Source organism: Corylus avellana, chromosome ca10 (genome assembly GCF_901000735.1).
Source record: "Corylus avellana chromosome ca10, CavTom2PMs-1.0".
In the NCBI taxonomy this organism is placed as follows: Eukaryota; Viridiplantae; Streptophyta; class Magnoliopsida; order Fagales; family Betulaceae; genus Corylus; species Corylus avellana.
In genome coordinates, this window is record NC_081550.1 from 17152707 (window position 1) to 17174898 (window position 22192).

General features: G+C 37.1%; 1 pseudogene; it reads right to left on the reverse strand.

The window, feature by feature from the left end:
• Positions 1 to 17355: 17355 nt before the first annotated feature.
• Positions 17356 to 22188, reverse strand: LOC132163052 (protein GAMETOPHYTE DEFECTIVE 1-like; annotated as a pseudogene).
• Between the last annotated feature and the right edge of the window lie 4 nt (positions 22189 to 22192).

Genomic DNA, 22192 nt, shown 5'->3' on the forward strand with positions numbered 1-22192 from the left:
AAAAAAAAAAAAAAAAGAGGATAATTGAAGGAGAGGCATGCGACAATCAATGGATTTTTTTGACGTTGTAGAAGCTGTCTTGCAGTCTTATGAATACTCAAAGCCAGACTGTATCTCCATGTAGAATCAGGCATAGATCTAGGATACAATAAATTTTAATCTCACAACTATGAGTCTATGATGAACATAGAGAGTTGTTTGAAAATTTTATTGCTTTGGTTAGGGAAGGTTAAAGAGGTTAATAGAAGGAAGGGCAAGGGATAATCACTGGAATTAGTGGACGTTGTGGAAGTCGTCTTGCTGTGTGACGGCTACTCAAAGCTAGACCCTATCACCATGTAGAATCAGGCAGAGATCTATAAATTTTAATCCCACATCTATGAGCCTAAGATGAACATATTGAGTTGTTTGAAAATTTTCTTCCTTCGGTTAGGGAAGGTAAAAGAGCATAATTAAAGGAGACGCAGGAGACAATCAACGGATTTTGTGGATGTTGTGGAACCACCATGCAGTCTTATGGCTATTCAAAGCTAGACACTATCACCTTGTAGAATCAGGCATAGATCTAGGATACAATAAATTTTAATCCCACAACTATGCGCCTGTGATGAACATAAAAAGATGTCTGAAAAATTTCTTGCTTTGGTTAGGGAACGTAAAAGAGGATTTTTGATGGAGGGGTAGGATAGTATCAATGGATTTTGTGGACGTTGTAGAAGCCGTCTTGCAGTCTTACGGCTACTCAAAGCTAGACTCTATCACCATGTAGAATCAGACATAGATCTAGGATACAATAAATTATAATCCCACAGCTACGAGCCTATGATGAACATAAAGAGTTGTTCGAAAATTTTCATGCTTTGGTTAAGGAAGGTAAAAGCGGATAATTGAAAGAGAGGCATGAGACAATCAATGGATTTTCTGGACGCTATGAAAGCCGTCTTGCAGTCTTATGGCTACTCAAAGCTAGACTCTATCACCATGTAGCATCAGCCATAGATCTAAGATACAATAAATTTTAATCCCACAGCAATGAGCTTATGACATACATAAACAGTTGTTTGAAAAATTTGTTCCTTTGGTTAGGGCAAAAAAAAAAAAAAAAAAAAGAGGATAATTGAAGGAGAGGCATGAGACAATCAATCGATTTTTTGGACGTTGTAGAAGCTATCTTGCAGTCTTATGAATATTCAAAGCCAAACTGTATCACCATGTAGAATCAGGCATAGATCTAGGATACAATAAATTTTAATCCCACAGCTATGCGCCTATGATGAACATAAAGAGATGTCTGAAAAATTTCTTGCTTTGGTTAGGAAACGTAAAAGAGGATATTTGATGGAGGGAGAGGATACAATCAATGGATTTTGTGGACGTTGTGAAAGTCGTCTTGTTGTATGACGGCTACTCAAAGCTAGACTCTATCACTATGTAGAATTAGGCATAGATCTAGGATGCAATAAATTTTAATCCCACAGCTATAAGCCAATGATGAACATAAAAAGTTGTTTGAAAATTTTCTTGCATTGGTTTGGGAAGGTAAAAGAGGATAATTAAAGGCGAGGTATGAGACAATCAATGGATTTTGTGGAAGCCATCTTGCAATCTTACAGCTACTCAAATCTAGACTCTGTCACCATGTAGAATCAGGCATAGATCTAGGATACAATAAATTTTAATTCCACAGCTATGAGCCTATGATGAACATAAAGAGTTCTTTGAAAAATTGTGTGCTTTGGTTAGGGAGGTAAAAGAGGATAATTGAAGGAGACGCATGACACAATCAATGGATTTTGTGGACGTTGTGAAAGCCGTCTTACAGTCTTACTACTACTCAGAGCTCGACTCTATCACCATGTAGAATCAAGCATAGATCTAGGATACAATAAATTATAATCCCACAACTACGAGCCTATGATGAACATAAAGAGTTGTTCGAAAATTTACTTGCTTTGGTTAGGGAAGGTAAAAGAGGATAATTGAAAGAGAGGCATGAGACAATCAATGGATTTTGCGAACGCTATGAAAGCCGTCTTGCAGTCTTAGGCTACTCAAACCTAGACGATATCACCATGTAGCATCAGCCATAGATCTAAGATACAATAAATTTTAATCCCACAGCTATGAGCTTATGATGAACATAATGAGTTGTTTGAAAAATTTGTTGCTTTGGTTAGGAAAAAAAAAAAGAGGATAATTGAATGAGAGGCATATCAATGGATTTTTTGGACGTTGTAGAAGCTGTCTTGCAGTCTTATGAATACTCAATGCTAGACTGTATCTCCATGTAGAATCAGGCATAGATCTAGGATACAATAAATTTTAATCCCACAACTATGAGCCTATGATGAACATAAAGAGTTATTTGAAAATTTTCTTCCTTTGGTTAGGGAAGGTAAAAGAGGTTAATAGAAGGAAGGGCAGGAGATAATCACTGGAATTAGTGGACGTTGTGGAAGTCGTCTTGCTGTGTGACGGCTACTCAAAGCTAGACCCTATCACCATGTAGAATCAGGCATAGATCTATCAATTTTAATCCCACATCTATGAGCCTAAGATGAACATAATGAGTTGTTTGAAAATTTTCTTCATTCGGTTAGGGAAGGTAGAAGAGCATAATTAAAGGAGACGCATGAGACAATCAACGGATTTTGTGGATGTTGTGGAAACCGCCATGCAGTCTTATGTCTATTCGAAGCTAGACAGTATCACCTTGTAGAATCAGGCATAGATCTAGGATACAATAAATTTTAATCCCACAGCTATGCGCCTATGATGAACATAAAGATATGTCTGAAAATTTTCTTGCTTTAGTTAGGGAACGTAAAAGAGGATATTTGATGGAGAGGCAGGATACAATCAATGGATTTTGTGGACGTTGTGAAAGTCGTCTTGCTGTATGACGGCTACTCAAAGCTAGACTCTATCACTATGTAGAATTAGGCATAGATCTAGGATGCAATAAATTTTAATCCCACAGCTATAAGCCAATGATGAACATAAAAAGCTGTTTGAAAATTTTCTTGCATTGGTTTGGGAAGGTAAAAGAGGAAAATTGAAGGAGAGGTATGAGACAATCAATGGATTTTGTGGAAGCCAACCTACAATCTTACGGCTACTCAAATCTAGACTCTGTCACCATGTAAAATCAGGCATAGATCTAGGATACAATAAATTTTAATTCCACAGCTACGAGGCTATGATGAACATAAAGAGTTGTTTGAAAATTTTTTTGCTTTGGTTAGGGAGGTAAAAGAGGATAATTGAAGGAGACGCATGACACAATCAATGGATTTTGTGGACGTTGTGGAAGCCGTCTTGCAGTCTTACAGCTACTCAAAGCTAGACTCTATCACCCTATAGAATCAGGCATTGATCTAAGATACAATAAATTATAATCCCACAGCTACGAGCCTAGGATGAACATAAAGAGTTGTTCGGAAATTTTCTTGCTTTGGTTAGGGAAGGTAAAATAGGATAATTGAAAGAGAGGCATGAGACAATCAATGGATTTTGCGAACGCTGTGAGAGCCATCTTGCAGTCTTATGGCTACTCAAAGCTAGACTATATCACTATGTAGCATCAGCCATAGATCTAAGATACAATAAATTTTAATCCCACAGCTATGAGCTTATGATGAACATAAAGAGTTGTTTGAGAAATTTGTTGCTTTGGTTAGGAAAAAAAAAAAAAAAAAGAAGAGGATAATTGAAGGATAGGCATGAGACAATCAATGGATTTTTTGGACGTTGTAGAAGCTGTCTTGTAGTCTTATGAATACTCAAAGCTAAATTGTATCACCATATAGAATCAGGCATAGATCTAGGATACAATAAATCTAGACTGTATCACCATGTAGAATCAGGCATAAAGAGTTGTTTGAAAATTTTCTTGCATTGGTTAGGGAAGGTAAAAGAGGATATTTGAAGGAGAGGCATGAGACAATCAATGGATTTTGTGGAAGCCATCCTACAATCTTACGGCTACTCAAATCTAGACTCTATCACCATGTAGAATCAGGAATAGATCTAGGATACAATAAATTTTAATCCAACAACTATGATAAAGAGTTATTTGAAAAATTTCTAGCTTTTGTTAGGGAAGGTAAAAGAGGATAATTGGTCGAGGGGCATGAGACAATCAATTGATTTTGTTGACGTGGTGGAAGCCGTCTTGCAGTCTTGTGGCTACTCAAAGCTAGACTCTATCACCATGTAGAATCAGGCATAGATCTAATATACAATAAATTTTTAATACCACAGTTATGAGCCTATGATGAATATAAATAGTTTTTTGAAAATTTTCTTGCTTTGGTTAGAGAAGGTAAAGGAGGATAGCTTAAGACAATAAATGGATTTTGTTGACGTGGTGGAAGTTGTCTTGTAGTCATATGGCTACTCAAAGCTAGACTCTATCACCATGTATAATCAAGCATAGATCTAGGATACACTAAATTTTAATCTCACAGTTATGAGCCTATGATGAACATAAAGAGTTTTTGAAAATTTTATTGCTTTGGTTAGGTAAGGTAAAAGAGGATAATTGAAGAATAGGTATGAGACAATCAATGGATTTTGTGGAAGCCATCTTGCAGTCTTACGGCTGCTCAAATCTTGACTCTATAACGATGTAGAATCAGTCATAGATCTAGGATACTAATATGTGCCAAATATTGCGTATTTGGACACTTTAATTTATTTTTGTTATTCCTTGAGCTGTGTTTTTTTCTAATGTTATAGGTTAGTTTTGTGTTTTTAGTGTTTTGTAGGTTATTATCGGGAAAACTTCGAGATTTATATGAAAAATTACACACTTTGGAGAAGCAGCTAACGGACCTGCGATCGAGCGCAAGATACTACGATCGAGTGCACTGCAATCGAGCTCAGCGCCCTCCGATCGAGCGCGCATGTGTGCACCGCATAGGAGAATTGATGCTCGAGTGCGCTCGAGTGCACTAAGTGTGCGATCGAGTGCACCTGTCCGATCATGCAACAATTTTATCCGAATTCAACTTGTAAAACCCTAATTTTAGGTCTATAGATAGATAATTATCATATTAGTTTGGGGAGGCTGCGAATTTCGAGATTTCAGAGGAGAACGAAGAGAGTTTTAGGGTTTCCTATGATTCCATATTTGAAAGTACTCAATTTTTCATTATGAATTCAATTAATCTTGTTTCGTCTTTCAATAACATGAGAGACTAAACCTTCAACTAAGGTTGAAGATGAAACATCACTTATGATTAGCACATCATTCCATGTATGTAATGTTTCCCAATTTAATGATTTAATTGCCCTATTGTTTTACTTTAACGCAATTGGATTGAATAATTCTTGGATATCTTCTGTGATTTAAGGATACACTTGATGGTTTAAGATTATTCAATACAATTGATAGCTTAGTTTTCTTTGTTAAAAATTGAATTTCCCCTGTGATTTATTTTTTGGATGCAATTGATATTTTGATAAAAATTGGATATTTTCTTATGATTTACGGATACAATTAATGATTTAATTATTTATTGGATTTCTTTTATAATTTGGGTTATGTATGGATACATGAAATGTTTTGATTAATTCTTTGATGCAATAGTAAAACAAATCTAAGTTTTACATGTGAGAACTTGGGTAAATATTATAAATCACATGGAATTATGTTGCTATGAATTTGTGAGTACGGATTCTAAAGTCCTAGTGTTTCGTCATTTGATTACATTCAGATTAAATTGCTTATGCTTTTGATTTTTCATTCAAACAATAATCTTTCAAATTTTGGAACTAGGTTAGGGTTCAATTAATTTAGATTTAAAATTGCTTTCAAAAATACAATTCTCTGTGTGATCGATATTGCACTTGCAATCCATTAACTACAATTAATTCGTGCACTAGCGAGTTAATATAAATTGACACAACAAATACTATAAGTTCATTGTATCCCATATCTATGCCTGATTCTACATGGTTATAGAGTCTAACTTTGAGTAGTCGTAAGACTGCAAGACAACTTCTACAACGTCCACAAAATCCACTGATTGTCTCATGCCTCTGCTTCAATTATCCTCTATTAGCTTCCCTAACCAAAGTAAGAGAATTTTCAAACAACTCTTTATGTTCATCATAGGCTAAAGCTAGGCCTGGGTATTGGTCAAAACGGTTCGGTTTTGGCTCTTATCGGTTATTAACCGATAATTTTTGGTTAAACGGTTTATTAACCGATACCGAACTAATAAGAATTTTAACCGAAATTATTCAATTATAACGGTACACGGTTAAACCGGTTAACCGATTTAACCATAGGCTTTATATTGATTTATTTTGTTTGGCCAAAAATGAGTTTTTTTTACTTTTGAGAGCCCAAATACTTTTTATTGGGCTAAAATAACTTATTAAAAATGAGTTGTTTTAGGGCCCAAATACTTTTTGTTGGGACCCAAATTTTTTTTTTTTTGGATAAAAATTGAAGCTTTTTTATACTGATCCACCACAACTTTTTTTATATTATAAAATACATTTTTCCAAAGCAAATGAACTAATTAACATAATGAATGCTAATTAGACTCACAAAATTAGTTAATGAAAAATGCTTTCACCAAAGGCAAAAAAATCTCATCCAATGCCATCACTAAAAAAAAAAAAAATTAAACCTACCCAAACCCAAATTAAGATTAGGTTACATAGGTATATATATAATTCCAAAACTATGTCATTTTGGCATCCCTATTTAACGGTTTATATTGGTTAAACAGTTAACCGATATGAAATTTCTAACCGAACCGAACCGAACCGATAAGCATATCGGTATAAAAAATTTAACCGATAAGGATATCGGTATATCGGTTACGGTTAATATCGGTTCGGTTGAAACTGGTACACGGCCGGTAATCGGTAACCGGTTAATTTGCCCACCCCTAGCTAAAGCTGTGGGATTAAAATTTATTGTATCCTAGATCTATGCATGATTCTAGATGGTGATAGAGTCTGGCTTTGAGTAACTATAAGACTGCAAGATGGCTTCTACAACATCCATAAAATCCACTGATTGTCTCATTCCTTTTCTTCAATTATCCTCTGTTACCTTCCCTAACCAAAGCAAGAAAAGTTTCAAACAACTCTTTATTTCCATCATAGGCTCATAGCTGTGGGATTAAAATTTATTGTATCCTAGATCTATTCTTGATTCTACATGGTGATTGAGTCTAGCTTTGATTAACCGTAAGACTGCAAGGCGGCTTCCACAACGTCCACAAAATCCACTAATTGTCTCATGCCTCTCCTTCAATCATCCTCTTTTACCTTCCCTAACCAAAGCAAGAAAATTTTCAAACAACTCTTTATGTACATCATAGGCTCATAACTGTGGGATTAAAATTTATAGCGTCCTAAATTTATGCCTGATTATACATAGTGATAGAGTCTAGCTTTGAGTAGCCGTAAGACTGCAAGACAACTTCCACAACGTCCACAAAATCTATTGACCCCTATGATTGACCACCACGAGCTGATTTGGAATCTTTCCTTCTTCTAACCTGTTGAGGGTATTAGCCATTTATCGGAGCTGAGTCTCCATTTTGGTGATCGCCTTCAACACCATCTTTTGGAAGTCAGTCTGCGATAGAGGAGGTAGTTCATCCTGATACTACTACTGTCGAGGCCAATATGTGGAAGAAGGCTGATAGGGCTGCCTGTTAACTTGAGCTTGACTGTGCAGGCCTGGAGTTGAATTTCCTGAAGCTTGAGCCTTCCATGAGAAGTTTGGATGATTTCCCCACCCTGGGTTATAAGTATTGGAGTACGGATCATTTCTCGGTTGTGAGAATGTTGCATTGACCTGCTCATTAGAAACATCAGAAAAATTTCCAGTAAACATTCAACATCAGAATGTTGCATTGACTTGCTACTATCCACGGGCTCAGAATCCATTCTCCACCGTTCATAATGTTGTTTCATGTGTCATGAACGTCCTTACAAAGTTTCAGCTCAATCAGACCACAAACGATCAATGATTGGAGCTGTTGATTAAGACTGGACGAAATTCCAAACTCTGGAGCAGTTTCGGAGAAGCCTATGCGCAAGCTGCATGGAGGCCGTCCGGACAGAGGAAGGTTCGTGATAGCTGGGATGGCTGACAGACTTTATGGTAGGTGGCCTAACTGAGTTTGGTGGCCTAACCTGTCGGGCCATCCAAACAGATTGCGGTTGGTGAGTGTGAACTCGACATGAACTGCAGCTATGCAGAAAACACAGAAGTTAGGTGGCCTAACTTGTCTAAGGGCGTCCAGACAGACTACGGCATGCTAAGTGTGAAACCGACAAATATTTCGGTGGTCAACACGGAAGTGGGTTGCCAAACTTGTCTGTGCCGTCCACGAGGGGAGGCCAATCGAACGGACCCAAGACCGTCCGGACAGACTGTGCCTAACTTCAATATTTTATTGAATATTGTCTCCTCTCTTGTGCCTTTAAATAGAGGACTCATGCTGCTCGATTTTCATCAAGGAAAACAGAGAGATACAAGCTCAAACCAGAGTGAAAACATTCTAAGTGTTTAGAGTGTTTATTTCCTTGTATGTGCTAAGAGAGATTTGATGTTTATGTGCTTTGAAGCCATACTCTCTTAGAGTGCTTGGATGTTTTGTTTAGAAGCTTTTCTTGTGTAATTTACTTTGGAGAAGAAGAAGCCTATCGGAAAGAGTCCGGTAAAAGTGTATCACTTGAAGAAGATTGTGAGCTAGGAAAACAAGCTGGAGGCTTGTTGTCTCTTACAAAGCCAAGGACTTGCATAGGATTGTAACTGTCCTCTTGTCTGTAATCTCGTGATAATCTGTTCGATAGTAATATTCTGAGGTTTGGCTGGCCCGGAGAGGTTTTACTTTTAGAACAGTTTCTAAAAGGTTTCCGCTTCGTCACCAAAATATCTGTGTGCATTTGCTTTACCGCTTTACATATTTTTGTGATTGATTGTTTATCCCCCTCTAGGTGTGTTTAGAGTTTATTATTGTACTTTCAGAATAGCTAAATGAGTAGATGTGGGCATATCATACCCCCAAACTTGAATGCAAGAACACGTCATGAAAAAGAAAACGATACTCCAACCAATAAACAATCAAATGCACACATTGTTGCCAAAATATAATCTAACTGTAAAAATGGAACAACAACGGAGAAGATAAAACCCGGAAGGAGATCATGTACCCAGATGAGGTGAGGAGTCGAGCGAACAGGGCCTAGGCTCGATCCTCTGAGGTATTTCTCAAATTAAATCCGAGTTTCAAAGGATCTTACCTCGATCCTTCAGAAGTCCAATCAAGTTTTTCCATCCCTTCTTCTTTATGATCATGTAACACTCCACAAGGAATAGGACTACTCTTAAGACCAAAAAATTGCTTCTCTCAAATGGAAGACCTTGAGACTCCCCATGGCGATACTCAATGTGCTTATCCTGAACTTGTTCAATGATCAACATTTTCTCTCTATGGGGTTTCTCAAAAACCAGGGCAACCAAGGATCTTGACAAAATATTGTCAACCCCAATAAAGTCAACTTCGATAACCTCTGAATGAAGTATTGCCCCTGTGGGGTTGTCATAAGTGGTGGAGTACTTGAAGTGAGGCATAGGCTCCGATGGGTTGCTCCAAGACTGGGCATTAGTTAGAGTATTAGGAGGTGGATCTTCAATAGTTTCTGCAATGTCATCCAAGAACAAGCATTCGTTTTGATCAGGTACATGTTAAAAGGCATTGAAGATGTTCCGTCTAATCTTCATTTTCTCAAAGGAGATCTCCATTACTCCGGTCTGACAATTGATGCATGCATTGGTCGTGGCTTGGAAAGGTCGCTCGAGGATGACAGGAATCTGCTTCTCAGGATTAGGAACCGGTTCTGTATTGAGAACTATCAAGTCAACTCAGAAATAGAACTTGTCCACCTTGATGATGATATCCTCCACAATCCCTCGGGGTTTCTTGATAGATCGGTCAACCAATTGCAGGACAATATTTGTGGGTTTTAGTTCCCCTAAGCAAAGTTGTTGATACACCGAGTAAGGAAGCATATTCACACCAGCTCCTAAGTCGAGGAGAGCCTTCTCAATCTAAGTGTTTCCGATGATGCATGAAATTGTAGGAGCTCCAAGGTCCGGGAACTTTGGAGGAGTACTATGGTGAATCAAGGAGCTTACTTGCTCGGTGAGAAGGACTTTCTTGGGAATGTGTTTCCGATTCTTCCTCTTTTGAGTGCACAAGTTCTTGAGAAATTTCGCATAGGCCGAAATTTGCTAGATGGCATCAAGGAGTGGAATGTTGATTTTGACCAGCTTGAAAACCTCCATCATGTGTTATATTTTTCTCTCATTGTTTCTCGAAGTGGGAGGGTGTCTTGAGACGCTCTGAGAATAGGACCCGAGGCTCATATGGTAATTCAGGAGTGGGAGCAGCTAATGAATATGCTTCAGTACTTACTTGCTTACCTTTGTCCTAATGCAAATTTTGTGGAGCCTCAGTTTTTGCATCCATCATCTCTTCCACATGATTGTCTACCACTCTTCCACTCTGCAATGTCGTGATAACTTGGACTTGCTTTAGATTAGAGGTACTCCCCTCCACCATGTATTGGCCCCTAGGATTGGCCACTAGCAGATTTGGAAGTTTTCCTTCTTCTATCCTGTTGAGGGTATTAGCGTTTTGTCCAAGCTGAGTCTCCATTTTGGCAATGGCTTGAGTGTGAGAATTCAGTATCTAATCATTAGCCTCCGTTTTCCTAATCGCCTTCAATACCGTCTTTTGGAAGTGAGTTTGCAACAGAGGAGGTGGTTCATTCTGATACTACTGTTGTCAAGGCCGGTATGTCAAAGAAGGCTCATAGGGCTGCCTATTAACTTGAGCTTGATTGTGCAAGCCCGGAGCTGAATTTCCTTAAGCTTGAACCTTCCATGAGAAGTTTGGATGATTTCTCCACCCCGAGTTATAAGTATTGGAGTACGGATCATTACCTAGTTGTGAGAATGCTGCATTGACCTGCTCATTAGAAACAGCAGAAAAATTCCCAACAGAGGGACAATCTATATCTTGATGCATAGGACTAAGACATACTGAACATGGGTCATGCGTTGAGGTTCTGTGAGAGGAAGCGGCTACCACTACCATAAGCTGGTTCATCTTTTGAGATAGATTGGTCATCTCAGGGTTGACACTATTACTAGGCTTTCCTATCTCAAAACGACCTTCAGCTGTTGGGGCCTTGGGTGCAAGTCACCTACAACTAGTTAAAGCATGATGCGCAGAATTGTCACCAAGGTTCTCAAAAAGGCTTCATGCTACATCTTCACTCATCATCATAAAGGTCCCTCCACAAGATACATCAACCATCTGTTTATAAGGCTCAGTCAAGCCATCATAGAACCTTTGCAAAATATTTGTGTGCATTTACTTTACCACTTTACATATTTTGGTGATTGATTGTTTATTCCTTCGTAATTTTTAATTCCACAGTCATTTTGGCAAACACATATTCACCCCCCCCCTCCCCCCTTCTAGGTGTGTTTGGATTCTATTATTGTACTTTCAGAATACCTGAATGCGCAGATGTGGCCCATGTGGGCATATCATAATCCCAAACTTGAATGCAAAAATACATGTCCTGAAAAAGAAAGTGATACTCCAACCAAGAATCAATCAAATGCACACATTGTTGCCAAAATATAATCAAACTGTAAAAATGGAACAATGGAGAAGATAAAACTTGAAAGGAAATCATGTACCCTGATGAGATGAGAAGTCGAGCGCACAGGGCTTGCTCTCAATCCTATGAGGTATTGCTCAAATTAAATTCGAGTTCCGAAGGATCTTACCTCAATCCTTCAGAAGTCCAAGCAAGCACCTCCATCCCTTCTTCTTTATGATCATGTAGCACTCCACAAGGAATAGAACTACTCTTAAGACCCCAAAAATGCTTCTCTCAATTGGAAGACCTTGAGACTCCCCATGGCAACACTCAATGTGCTTGTCCCGAACTGGTTCAGTGATCAACATTTTATCTTTATGGGGGTTCTCAAAAATTAGGGCAACCAAGGATCTTGACAAAAGATTGTCCACCCCGATAAAGTCAATTTTGATAAACTTCGAATGAAGTATGTCCCCTGTAGGGTTGTCATCAAGTGGTGGAGTACTTGAAGTGAGAGACATAGGCTCCGGTGGGTTACTCCAAGATTGGGCATCAATTAGAGTATCAGGAAGTTGATCTTCAATAGTTTTTGCAATGTCATCCAAGAAAAAACACTCGTTCTGATCAGGTACATGCTAGAAGGCATTGAAAATGTTCAGTTTAATCTTCATATTCCCAAAGGAGATCTCTATTACTCCAGTACGACAATTGATGCATCCATTGGCCGTGGCTAGGAAAGGTCGCCTGAGGATGACAGGAATCTGCTTCTCTGGATTTGGGACCAGTTTTATGCTAGAACTACGAAGTCAACTCAAAAATAGAACTTGTTCACCTTGATAATGACATCCTCCACAATCCCTCGGGGTTTCTTGATAGATCAGTCAGCTGATTGCAAGACAATATTTGTGGGTTTTAGTTCCCTGAAGCCAAGTTGCTAATACACCGAGTAAGGAAGCATATTCACACCAGCTTCTAAGTCGAGGGGAGCCATCTCAATCTAAGTGTTTTCGATGATGCATGAAATTGTAGGAGCTTCAGGGTCCTTGAACTTTGGAGGAGTGCTATGCTGAATCAAGGGGCTCACTTGCTCGGTGAGGACTTTCTTGGGAATGTGTTTCCGATTCCTCGTCTTTTAGGTGCACAAGTCCTTGAGAAATTTCGCATAGGCCAGAATTTGCTAGACGGCATCAAGGAGTGGAATGTTGATTTTGACCTGCTTGAAGACCTCCATCATGTCTTGTATTTTTCTCTCCTTGTTTTCATAAGTGTGAGGGTGCCTTAAGACGCTTTGAGAATGGGACCCCAGGCTCATATGGTAATTCAGGAGTGGGAGCAGCTAATGAAGATGCTTCAATACTTACTTGCTTACCCTTGTCCTGATGCAAATTTTGTGGAGCCTCAGTTTAACCCCTGGGCATCCCTAATGGACGAATGAAATCTTGTGAGGGCTTAACAGGAATGATACCCACAAACATTGTATCACTATGTTGTTAACAAAAAAAAAAATTCACATAAACCATAATTTTTATTCATGAGCAAACTTAAAAAGACAAACACCATCATCACAGTCAAAAGAAAATCCATAATCAAATCACTTATAAATGAACAATTGAGACCTCATATATTCTGAAAAGTGTAAAGTATAATGAGCATACATTCATGAAGCTTTCAGTTTAAACTCAAAACAAGTTCCACAAAATTTGGAAGAATCCCTAACAGATGAAAACAAAGGCCAGATATGTATTTTTCTTCTCCTTTTTTTTTTTTTTTTTACAAACTCTGCAATGTTTAACTCCCTTAAGCTTTCTAATTGACCTATGTAACAAGTGTTAGGTCAATGACACCAAAGCCATGTAGCTTTAGGACACTTAATGTAGAACATCCCTATGGGCTTATTAACTTTAGTCAAAAAGGCTATGAAGCCAAACTAGCCATATCTTAAATCAACACTGAATTTCACACTTTTTGACGCGAACACTCAATATGCTTGATGAGGCAAAAGGTCCGATTACTCAGCAGAAAACTCAATATAATCTTTCTTCACTTTTTCCTTCTTCTTTTTTTATTTATTTATTTTTTATATCTTGTAAGCCAAGGTTATTCATCAATAGGTCATCTAACAAATCTCAAAAAGAACAAGCTTAAGCTCGAATATCATACCTCATAGAAAACATGTTAATGTGCTCATAAAAATTTGTCTCAAAACAAGTCAAATCTCTTTTACCCAAAAATAAGTCAAATGACTCAAACTCCTAATGACATAATGATGATGATCAACCCTTTAAGCAATCCAATGAAATGCAAACCACAGTCACAGTTTAACTCAAACTCGACAACAACATAGCACAATTTTTTTATTTTTTTTCAAATTTTTTTGCACAAAAAGACAAATAAAAATAAACAAATATAAACAAATAGACAGAGTATCTTTCCATACCCCCAAATTTGATTTACACATTGTCCTCAATATGTAGAATAGAAATATATTACCAGAAGTAAGGAAATCTGAGTGTAAACAAGGTCAGGGCGTCCCGCAAACTTAAACAACAAAACACATGTCAACAAAACTAACAGCAATATTTTTTCATAGAAACAAACATCAAAAGATTAATTGCTGTTAGAAACAAAAACAAATAAAAACATGTAATGAAAAAGGAACAAAAGAATTTGTGGAGTGAAGTGCAGAAAATAAACTGGAGGAGAAAACTTTATAGCGCTTCCCTTGATCATGCAGATGTCCACCCAATCCCTTCCACCCTTTCTTCTTCAAAACTTCATAACCCTTTAGAAGGATGTTTCGCCATCTTATGTAACCGACTTGCTTGCTTCAAAGGATATTCTTAGGACGACGATTCTTAGATTTGTGTGCACAAGTCCTTGAGTATCTTGACATAAAATGGCTCTTTGAGACATTCAGACGATGAAGCTTTGGGCTCTTGATGTGTCTCAAGAGGGACATTGATGCAGGCATGAGCTTCAATACTCACTTTCATGTCACTAAGCAGATTAGGATCCGTTGGGGCTCACTGTTCTCATGGCGTTCAGCTTGCTCAAGGTGCTCAACTTCTTTTTCTTCCTCTTGAATGTTATCCACAATTTCCTCTCTAAGTGTGGTGGTGACTTGAGCATGCTCAACTTGCTCTGTGTGCTCCTCTTGCTTAGGGTGCTCAACTTGCTCCTCTTCGTTGTGCTCAACTTGCTCCTCTAGCTGTCATGAATTGGTTTTTTCTTCTTTTTAAGTTATCAATGTGAGCAGTTGGACAAGGTTGCCATACCCCATCTTTAGGAAGATAATTCCTTGTAGCACTTTCCTCTCTTTCAAGGTTAGTGGTAGCTTGGAAATGCTTATGATAAGAATTTCTAGACTCATCCTCATCAATCATGTAGTGTCCTTTAGCCATCAGCGGACCTTGAAGCTCTTCTTCCTCATTGTTATCATCAATGCTCTCATTGTCCCAATATTGAGTTATTGGGTCAAGTTGATGTTTAGCTGGATATTTATTCTCACTCTGGCCAATCCCTTCTTCCAACCCTGCGGTAGCTTCAGTGTTGGCTTATTTGATCTCTTGATTAAATTGTCGCAGTTGTTGTAAGAATGCTTTGAGTGTGTCTTCCAGTGATGACTATGGTGCAAGCTGTGACACTTGAGTGGTGGATTGATAAGTAGGCGGTTAAGCTTGGTAATCGAATTGCGGATAGTCTGAATGGTGCAGTTCATGATATTTGGGAATATAATTTCTTATAGCCTGAGCTAACCATGAGAAATCAGAATGGTTGCTCCATCCTGGGTTGTAAAAATTGGAATTTGAATCAACCCCAAGCTAGAGAAATTGGTGTTCATTTGCTCATATGAAAAATTAGAAAATTGTCTCCAGTGTGGACAATTACTATAACTATGATAAGGATTGGAGCAGTTTGAACATAGTTCATGTGGGTAAAAATTTTAAGGGTAGTTGATAAGAGCTGGTGTCCTACAACTAGGAGAAGCATGTTGTACAGAAAAATTATTAAAATTATTAAACGAAAAATCCATACTTCACCTTGACTCTTTAGCATGCAAATATCCCACATAACACATTACCCCCTTTTTTTTATATATATATATACATTTTTAAATAAAATAAACTCACAAAAAATAAATAAATAAATAAACTAAAATTTAAAAACTCACAAAAAATGACCAAAATAAATTTTGGCAAAATTTTTCAGCTATTGCCAGTCTGTTGCCGTTGCCTCTAGAGGTGCACTCGAACGCAGTAGCGCTGATCCATAGGTGCGTGGCCGCAAGAGCGCTCTAGCCTTCAAAGGCGATTGTCAAGCGCAGGTGCACTTGACTTGCTGACTTGGCTCCGAGTGCGCGCAATCGTAGCAGGGTTCCGATCGATCGCACTAGCAGGGGCGTGCGGAAGGTGTTGCAGCAGAACTATAAAATAAGCAAAAAAAAAAACAAGCAAGCAAACAAACAAAAGAAAAATCTTTTTTTTTTTTTATTAGTAACAGGAATAAAACAAAACAAATTGCAGAAAAAATAAAATCCTAATTATAACTAATAGAAGAATAAAACTAATTTAGAAATAAATTGATTTCAAAAATTAAACAATTCCCCAGCAACGGCGCCAAAAACTTGTTATGCAAATTTTAATATACTTACAAGTGCACAAATCGTTTGCAATATAATATTTTGCAAGTACAAGGTCGAACCCACAGGGAAATGTGTTTTTGAAATAACTTGTATTTAAACTAATTTTATCCTAACCTAGCTCTAAAAGAGATTTAAATTTTTGAAATTTAAAAGATAAAATATAAACTAAATAAAATAAACTAAGACATAAAATACTAAGGTTTGGAAATTCACAATCACCGAATCATAACAACATACTCCATGTTCATCAATATTAATCTGAAGTTCTCACAATTAAAATCTTATAAATGGTTTACTATGCTTCAACAGTTAATCAAAATCATCTCATGTATCCACTCATTGCACAAATTACAAAAGGAATCTAATATCAATTAAATCATTAGATGTACCGTAAATCACAAAAAGATATCCAATTTTAATTTAAAAACCTAATGTATCCTAGAATAAATCACAAGAGATATCCAATTTTTAAGCAAATAAAATCAAGCAATCAATTGTATTGAATTATCTCAAATCATCAAGTGTATCATTGAATCACAATTGAAATATTAAACCCAATAAAATCAAAAAAATAGATTTACATAAAAGTGATGTCGTTTTTCATCTGTCACCATTTTTGTTACCAAACATTAAAAATAAAAATAAAAAATAAAAAAATTTAAGACGGTACCAAAATTTTTGGAGACAATTATGCCCCTGCAATAACAAGGACTAGAGAGGATCCAAATGCAACCCTTAAAGTTTTTCAGTGAAAATTTTTTTAACAAAATTTTAGAGACAAAATTCTATTTTTCTATGTAATCTCAAACATGCTCATAATTTAGTAAGTCCCTAACACATCAATCAACTAATGTCTTAGTATAATTAGAAAAAAAAAAAAAAAACTAATTTCTTAGTACTATTTCCTACAATTTCTCTTTTAAGGTTGATTTTTGAAGGGCAGTGAATTTCGGTCAACAAAAAGAAGAAAAAGCATCAAATAAAGAATAAATTTTTTATATTGTGTTATAAAATATTTTTATTTTTATATTAAATTGTATTGATCATTTTTTTATTTTATAAAAAATAAAATATTATTTTAATGTCGTCCCTACTACAATCAATTACTGGCTCTGCCGGTCACTTCCAAGTACTATTGGATCCAAAGGAATTGCCATTAAAATAAACTAGACCATAGGAGTCAAATCCACACACACACACACACATATATATATATATATATATATATATGGAATTAGCTATTGAAGAGAGGCCAATCAAGCTATGATGTCCGAAGAAAATGAGAATAAAGTAACTGACCTTATAAAGCCTCAAACAGAGGCCCTAAAAGAGATTCTTAATATGCTCTAACTCTTGAGTTTCTTTTGGTTCTTTCCCCACGCAGCCATGCCTCCCCATAACTGGGATACGCCTATCGACACACCTAACATGCAAGAGAATAATTTAGGAGAATTTGACACAAGTTTTGTAAAAGAAAATTACGATATATCACTTATAGTTTCTCAACGGTCCAGATATATTCTCTTTTTTAAGAATAATTTAGAATTAAATTTGAACAATTAAAAAAATAAAAATAAAAATTTTACCGTAAACGTATTCTCAATTGTCGGCTGGTCTCAAGGAGCCTCTGTTCCATGTTGTCTCCATGTTCCAAAATCAACACTAATTTAGACCAACTTTGACCACTTCAAGAATAATTTGGATTTCGGAGACATTTCACTACTTCCATTCTCCTTTAAAATCATGGCTAAAATTGATTTCGGGACCAAAATTTGGATATAAATAAAAGATCGTTGACAAAATTTTACCACCATTCAAATGAGTGGTTACAAATGATGCAAAGAAAAAGTCCGTACTGGACTACACTCAATTCTAAATAGCTGATCAATGGGAATAATTAGAGAGAGAAAAAAAAAAGTTACTAGACATACACTCTCATAATTTTTTTACAACTTTTAACACTTGTCACCTTGTGATTAAAGAGTGATAGAGAGTGTTAGATGCTTACAATTTTTTGCTCCAATCACAGGGCAACGCATGTTAAAAGTTGTAAAAGAGTTGTATATATAGCATTATTAAAAAAAACAAAAATCACTTTACAGCTTCAGCATCTTGACCCGGCTTTTGATTTTCTTAGATTTTTTCTTGAAAGTCGTAGGATTCAACAATGGCTGAAAGGAAATAAACATGCTCGATTAGATGCTCTCCATTTTGGTCTTGATTTCCCTACAAATCAGTAGAGTCCATGAGTAAATCATTGGTATATCAAAAAAGACCATGACAGCTTACAAAATTCAGAACCAAAAAAGGGAGCTTCAGCAATATGTAAGAAAACTTGATTAAAAAATACTAATGAAACAAAGGACCAGGACAGCTTACAATACAATCACAATTCCATGCAAAAACTCAGTTGTGTTAACAGATCAGTAATTCTCGAGAAACTCAGATCTACATGTGACTTAGAAAACCTAATCCAACCCCCAAAGTTGGTGGAATCAAAAGCTAAATTATATAAATCATAAAGCAGAATGAAATAAATCTAAGAACAGCAATGAAGGACAATGACAGTCTTCAACAAAATTGTTTTCAAAATGTTACACAAAAATTCACACCTGTCCCGGTATACAAGAATGTTTCACAAAAAAGAAAAATGAAACAACAATGAAGCACCCGGAAACCCATAGTAAACTGGTTTACAATTTCATCAAAGTTCACAGCAGAAGATATAAAAGTAGATGCACTTGTGACAGAAACAAACCACATTCAAGCTTCTAAATCAGAAGATATAAAAGTTCAACAATATATATATATATATTACATTGTAGGTTATATCCAACTACAGCACAGCTTGTATGTGTTTCGCACTCATGCAATTCTCACAATGCAATATTAAGTATAAATATGGTTGGCATGCAACCAATTCCCCCAAACACTAATTGAAAGTGTTACCTGATATAGATTGAACGAAGCTTGGATGATGAACTTCAGCTTCTCCATGCCTTTGCTCTTCCATTGTCACCTCCACCAACTCATGATTTGCAACTGAAGCATCATCTGTAATTGTCATATCAATAAAAGACTCTGGGATTGGAAGGTGATCAGTGAGTATAGCCGCATCATTCCCAGGTTCCCTATATTGTTCTCCCTCTGGAAACTGCTCATGTAAAGACACATCATTTAAGGCCAAAGATGTATTTTCTTGATTTTTCATATCTACCTCCATTAACACCCCCTCCATATCAAAACCTAAGACTACATTAGAACTTTTTGTACTCTTAGACTCTTCGTTCGTAGGAGAAAGAAGAACTATATCCTTGGGCAGTGTAGGAAGTTGTCTTTTAGCATCAGCATCACAAGGAGCATCTAACTCCAAGCCCTTTGTTGATGCATGAAACGTGCAATTTTCATTTTCTGGAACAATATGTGATTCAGAATTAGCGACACATATTTGTAATTGCAAATCATGCTTTTCTGCTACACTCAAGGAAAGATTCACATCTGACCCATTTGGATTCTCTTTTTCCTCATTAGAGGTGGTTGTAGGAGTTCTAATTTCCTCAGAGTTTGTTAAAGCTTTTGTAGTATCACTTGCTGAATATAAATTCTGAGAATTTTCACAGCCAGAGGTTTGATGTATTAACGAAAAATCATGTGATGAAGTTTGATCTGGTTCTGGAAGAAGATCAAGCTTGCCTGACTGTTCAGGCAGTCCACAGGCTGCATCAGATATCTCAACTACTTCAGCAGCAGACAAAAAGTCTTTCCCATAATCTGGAGGTTGGGGCACAGTCTCAGTTTGAGATATCAAAGCCTTGACTTGAAAACCATATGATGGCATGCTGTCAATAACCGAAGCAAAATCTAGGGCTTTCACAGTTTTTGATACTTTACTGGAGGCGGAGAAAGACTTTGCCATGTCCTCTAATAGCAAATCACCTTCACCACTAGAGATGGGATCCCATTTAAACCAATCACCAGACAAAGGTTTGTTGGAGTCTAGTGATACACCTGATGGTATTACTTCAACTCTAATGGCCTCCTTGTGAAACTGTTTTTTCCTTAAAGCATTAGCTACAAGAGTCCTGCAAAACATGGGGGGAAAAGGTTTCCAGATATATATATATATATATAAACATCAGCACAGTGTTTCTGGATGGCAGTGAGGTTTTAAAAAGTTTTCATACCTACAATTTTTGGAAATAGCCACTTTAGCTCGTTCCATGGAGAGCCCAAGCAATAATGATAAATTTGCAACGTCATATGGCCCTCTAAGTTCATTTACAGAAGGGGCACCACTCGAGAAAATGAGATTTTTTCCTCAAGTCCAATCCACCAGTAACTGAAAATTTATGAAGAATATGCCCACATAATCAATTTCCAGATCCATTAATAACTTAGATACAAACAATAACTCAACACATAATGTTATTAAAAAGAAAATAATAGTTCACAGAAGAGCACCTTACAAAACTTGGCACCAATAAAATCATACAGAATTAACATGATTAATTTACAGAGCATTGAATGCTGAAACTATTGCATTATTTTCTACAAAATATACGTCTATCTATACTCGACACATATCTCAACAGTATAACCATTAGCTTAGTTGATAAATGAGGGCAAAATCTGACTCTCCCATAATAGCCACAAATTAGCTAAGATCCTTTCACCAGAACAAGATGATCTTCTTTAAATGTAACCAAAGTACCAAAGACAACACTCCTTATCATATAAAATAGAATGCCTAGCTGTAGATTTATCTAGAAATGTTTGATCATAATTTCCTTCAAAGATGTTCTCTACGAGAATAAGATAACCAAACATCATTAATTCAAATTTTATGAACCAAAACCACATCAACCACGCCTGTCATCAGAAACATAACAAAACAATTCAATAACATATATATCAAGAAGCACGGGTTTGAACCTTATTTGTCTTTCTCGATACAAATTCTCTTCAAGATAAAATAACATAACAAATTTGGATACACAAACAAACAAGCATTCCTACAGTAAGTTTTTCACAAAAATTGAGATTCACAGACAAAGTTTGCAAGTCCCACACCTTAGCATTGGATATCATTTGCCTCCTAGTTTGGACATCTACGATAAGATCGGAATATGTGAGCTCGAAATAAACTCCCCTCTGTGCATCGAAGACCAGATATTAATCACCATTCTAACATTCCAGAAACCCTAAACGAGAAGAAATAAGGAAAGAAAGTAAAGGAAAATCATTGCAGAACAAACCTTAATAGCGGCCTTGACCATAGGCAGCTTCAATCGGAAAGCCAGCCTCTCTGAAAAATCAATGGCGATTATATCTACCTAGGTGACCCACAAACAACATCAATAAAACCATCATTCAGCGGCAAAATTGTAATTCAAATAGCAAATTAGTCGATAATGCTATATTTTCTTCTATTTTCCTCAAATTTCTCGGTATCCGAACAGAGCATAAAACAAACCTCCAATTTCTCACAGGCCTGATCGAAGACGGTCTGGTTCAAGGGCTGAACAGCAACCAAGTCGTAGGTCTTCAAAATAGGGTTCCCGGAGTTGAGGGTCTGGGCCTGAGAGGGGCCGTCGGCGCATACGGTGAGGCGCGTGTACTGGCGGAAGGGGGAGGCGAGTGGGACGCCGAGGAGTCGCGGTGGAGATTGACGGAGGAGGAGAGGGAGGGCACGAGTTTGAGAGAGACGAGAGAGTGAGTAGGGAGATGGAGCAACGGTCGTGATCGGACATCATGCCCTTGATCGTACGGTTGTAGGTGATGCCGGTGTACCCTAGCTCTATGGCCTTTATCACGAGCTTCGTTCGCGTGGCTTTGAATGCCGTCTTATCGGACGGGGAGGATTCGTGGTACGGTATGTTCAGGTCGAAGAAA